Raw genomic sequence first — 5,209 nt, forward strand, 5'->3', positions numbered from 1 at the left:
TTGATTTCTCATTAAAAGATAAAATTTCTCGGCTGGAGCGCCTCGAGAAGAAACTGGTAGGCACTCGTTGGCATGGACATCTTCTGACAAGGTACCTCAAAGAAAATATTATTCCAATCGGATTACAAATCAAGATTGAACCAGCTATATTTGTTGAAGTTCCCAAATTTAAAGAGGGGTTCAGCCACGTCGCCAATAACTGCTCCTGGCACTGGATGGTGCTGGGAGTGGAGACGGCTACTGACCAAGTCCACCTGATTGCCGCAGAAATCAAGGCCCTCAAAGCAGAGATAGCAGCAGATGCAAATGTTGCCAGTGCCAAAGAAACTCTGACGAACCTTGAGGCGACACTCAAAGATTTTGACTTAACCACCCAGAACCGCAAGTTAGAAAAACTAGCCCGGGATATACGGTTATATGACAAAAAAAAGACTTATCCTTACCTACAGGAAGACTACTTCCGCCAAGACACCCAAGGACGTTTCACGAACCGTGGACGCGGGTCCACCAGGGGAAGACGCAACTATCCAACTTTTTCCGACTCATCTTACAGCTCGGAGGGTGAACAGGAACAACCCGGCCCCAATTATCAGTACAATTATCCAGACTACGGACAATACCCTCAACAACAGCAATATAGTCCTTTTTTAGGTCAGCGCCAGGCACCATGGCGCCCTTCACGAGGCAGGGGCTACAATTGGCAACGAGGCCAACAACGGGGTCCCCAACCACACACAAGCAATTGGGATGGTGGACGCGGCCAAGCTCCAAAGCAGGTCCAATTCCAGCCGGAACAACATGGAGAACGAACGACCCGCAACAAAACCTACAGATGGTAATGACACTTGACGGACATTTTGAGCAAAAACTATTGGGAGGGGCACCTCCAAACATCAGTAGCCCCGTGGTCAATATATCGAAATACAGGCTGAATGAAGATGAAATCAATATATTAGGTAAAGGGCTATCATATGTCCCCACTAATAACCCGGACAAGTTCACCATTCGCACAGAACTGTACCAATTTTTCCGGAAAATCAGGTTAAAATATTTCTTTCGGAATTCAGCACCCCGTACTGATTCATCAATAACTGGTCTGAAACCCCCATCAACCTTTGTTCCATACACAGGGAGTATGTCTCACAAGATTCTGGCATATGAATCGGTAGTATGGAGAGATGTACAACAAGTTCTGGGCACCAAACCCTTTGTTAAGTACAACACAAGCAAGAAGGAGAAGGTGGCACTACAGTCCTTGTCCCGGAATGACCAAGTTGTGATCAAACCCGCGGACAAAGGCGGAGCCATTGTCGTACAGGATCTAACCTCATATGAATCGGAAATCCTTCGCCAATTAGACGATGGAGTAAGTTACCAACAACTTCGCTCGGATCCATCTAAAGCCATCGCTATGGAAATCCAGGTGATAACTCAAGCAGGTCTGGATCAAGGTTTCCTGTCTCCAACTGAATTCCAATTTTTAAATCAACAGCATCCTCGATTGGCTACGATTTACACGATACCGAAGATCCACAAGAATATGGAGAATCCTCCGGGTCGTCCGATTGTGTCCGGGTGCGGCTCTATCCTTGAGCCCCTGGGCAAATATATTGACTTTTTCTTAAAACCACTGGCTGAAGCTACCCCCAACTTACCTGCGGGATACGATGCACACAATCAATATTATCGAGAATTTGACGTATGATCCGCAACGACAAAGGCTGGCCACATGTGATGTAGTATCACTGTATACGTCCATCCCACAACAGGAAGCACTTATAGTGATAACACGATGTCTACAACAACGACCAGCACCTATGCAGGTGCCCACTGAATTCATTGTGGCTCTACTACGGATAGCCATGACTAAAAACTTTTTTGTCTTCAGGAATAAATTCTATATCCAAACATCAGGAGTAGCTATGGGGGCTCCCTTTGCACCGGACGTGGCCATTCTGTACATGGCGGCATTTGAGGAAGACACCATAATCAATCAAGTCAATCCATTCAGAGACCGTCTCGGTCTCTGGATGAGATATATTGACGACATCCTCATAATCTGGGATGGTCAACTAGAAGAACTAATGGCCTTTTTCAACTGGCTGAATCTGCAGTCTGAATTTCTCAAATTCACCATTCAGTCTGATAATCACACTGTCAACTTCCTCGATCTAAGTATATATGAGGAGTCAGGAAAACTACTCACCAAACTTTATCGTAAACCGGCTGAGAGGAACTCGCTTTTACACTATCAGAGCCATCATCCGAGAGCCCTCCGGGACAATTTGCCCTTTGGGCAATTCCTACGCATCCGTAGAAATTGCTCAAACAAGAACGATTACTTTACAGAATCCGAGGAACTTTCTAACCGCCTCATGCAAAGAGGATATCCTAGACGCCTAATCAGGAGGTCACGCAAAAGAGCTTGGTTCTACCCACGTGATGAACTATTGACCCCAAAGAGCAATAAGGACCAGTCAGAAAATAGGATCGTGTGCGTTACTACTTTCAATACTAAAAGCAACAGAATCAAAAAAATAATCAATCACCACTGGGATTTAATATCGGACGATATTGAACAACCAGCCAAACCTTTACATGCATTCAAGAAAGCGAAGAGCGTCAAAGATCTGGTGGTGCGCTCCTTCCTAACCACCCCTGATGACCCCACTGTCACGACCTTATGGAACTTGCCTCCAGTGGTCGGCCATTTCAAATGTGGTAGTTGCAAGGCATGTGAATCAACTATTCAAACCAAAGAATTCTCATTTCACAACAAGCAAATCCAGCTAAAAACCCACACCAACTGTAACTCCACTAACATTGTGTATGCCATCATCTGTCCTTGTCAACTAATCTACATAGGACAAACCCAACAGAAAGTTAAAGTAAGAATGTTGCAGCATATGAGTAGAATCAGATGTCAGGTACAAGGGGCCCCTCTAGTCGAGCACTTCATCTCAGCATCTCACTCGCCAGACAGTTTTAAATGGGTAGTGATTGAAAAAGCAGTCTTAGGACCCCGAGGAGGTAACATTTCTAACATTTTAAACATACGTGAATTGAAATGGATGTTTTTCTTTAACTCCATTGAAATGGGACTCAATGAACACGATAGTTCTTTTTCTCAATTGGCAACCTTGGTCTGAAACTGTTTAACGCATAATAGACTGGTGCGACCTATACCCTCATGTGAGAGGTACGTCTCACCAACTTATGCGCCATTAACATCATGCTTATGAAATTACATGCATTCATGTTGGATATTTCCACTCATTCTTATGCGAGAAACACGTTTTCACTATTATAAAACCTGTGTAGTTTACAGTTTTGGTCATTGTACCACCAAGCCATGTTTCATACGATAGGCCTATACCCTCATGCGAGAGGTCTGCATCCACTAGCGTGTCACCAAGTGATGTATGTATGTTCCACCGTTATGTCTGTTTGAACCACCTAAGTCATGCTATAAAATGGTAGGCCTATACCCTCTTGTGAGAGGTACGCCTCACTTAGATTCAATGTTTCCTTCAAACGATCTATTACCAGCGACCAAGGCTATATAACTTTATTGTCAGCTATGTGATAATATCCGTGTAAATCTATTTTTAATTCTTTTCCGTTATCTTGAATATAATGTACTATATATCTCTCTGAGAATCAATGGTGTATCATCTCCGGTAATACCATATGTGCTAGTTACCGTGATCTGCACCGCTCCACAGACGAATTGTCTTTTCCATCGTGCGTTTCAATTACCATGACAACGCTGAAACGCACGTTTAGTCTTTTTTCTAACTCAACCATGGCCAGATCTCACCATGTGACCCTATCCCCATGGCAACATAACTAATCAGGAAGACCGACTTGCCATTGCGAAGTCTACCGTCACACAGCCAGATTCATTCGGCACCCGGTGAGTTTCCTCTGAGTGCCGCTGCTATACGAATGCGGATGCGGTTTAAATGCTGCCGTCTGCGTGTATTAAGTGCACTCTGAGTGCCGCTGATAAACGTATGCAGATGCAGATTAAAATGCTGCCGTCTGCGTGTACTAAGTGCACTTTCTTTTGTTTTCCCAGTATTTAATAGACACTGCTGTGCGTTTCCCCATTAACGATTTCCCTTCGAGGAATGCGTTTTGAACGCTTGATCCGGGTGAGTCTCTCTTCTTGACAATGGTTTCTGTCTCATTCTCACTATGCTGATGATACACGACGAACCATGCTACGTTCTAGTGATCATTATTTTATGCTCCTTTCAGACACAGCTACAAAGAGTTTTTCCTACTAACAAACCGTATCCATTCATGGTACAGGTAATGGCGCCTTGTTGAAATTTTCCATCCTACCTATTCCATCGTGTAACTTGTTTCTTCACGTCGCTCCCAATTATTGATTATATTATTTCACTAAATTAGGCACTTAACGGTATGTAGCAGTGGTTTGATGTATACATTCCCAATCAATTGCCACACACCGGCTCAGGAAATAGAATTAATTAATTAATGAATAATTGTTTAGTCTTAATCCAAGGCTCCCTCCAGTCCGTATACGTATCAATAATTGTGTTGCTATTTTTAACTGGATGATGTAATTGTACACATCTTCTGTTAGTGAATTAACTACCTGTATACATTAAATAGGTTACCTGCCCCTACACCCGTCCTGGTGAAGACCCCACGGCAAGGATAATATGAATTACCTGCACTTCTTAGAGGGTCGAAACGTCGACAACCATTTGCTTTCTATGCCAACTCCATGTCCTAATTCTTCATTTGATTGAACTTTTATGGAGTATGACATTTGTAAATACAGCAGTTTGAACCTTGAAGTCTTTTTTGTACAGAATATGTAACTCTTTATATTGTTCACTTCCAATTGATTGATTATTCTGTCACGTCATCCTTTCCCTATCACTTTTTCCTCACTGGATATCACCCACAACCCCCCCCTCTCCCAAACTGGGGCACTGTTCAACATAGTATCTATTGTCTAAAAAGTATGATATGTATCGCTATCTCCCATTGTGATTAAAACAATGTGGACTGATTCAGTCTTTGTGTGATTCTACAATTGAATTTTCTTTATGAATTGTTTGACAGGGCTGGGACCCCTTCCTCTTAGTCCCTGAGACTTCAGCAGGAGGCAAGCTCTATCTCAAGCCCTTGGAGATCCTTTACAAGTTGATTTGAAAGTAGCACAACGTCC

General features: G+C 43.3%; 1 long non-coding RNA gene across 1 annotated transcript; it reads left to right on the forward strand.

Annotated features, from left to right (window-relative positions):
- Positions 1 to 3,869: 3,869 nt before the first annotated feature.
- On the forward strand, positions 3,870 to 4,728 carry LOC144767579 (uncharacterized). Its single transcript, XR_013598265.1, has 4 exons — positions 3,870 to 3,916; positions 4,082 to 4,157; positions 4,264 to 4,317; positions 4,645 to 4,728. It is a non-coding gene; the product is annotated as an uncharacterized LOC144767579 (long non-coding RNA).
- Positions 4,729 to 5,209: the final 481 nt, after the last annotated feature.

The sequence above is a fragment of the Lissotriton helveticus genome, chromosome 7 (genome assembly GCF_964261635.1).
Source record: "Lissotriton helveticus chromosome 7, aLisHel1.1, whole genome shotgun sequence".
Taxonomy (NCBI): domain Eukaryota; kingdom Metazoa; phylum Chordata; class Amphibia; order Caudata; family Salamandridae; genus Lissotriton; species Lissotriton helveticus.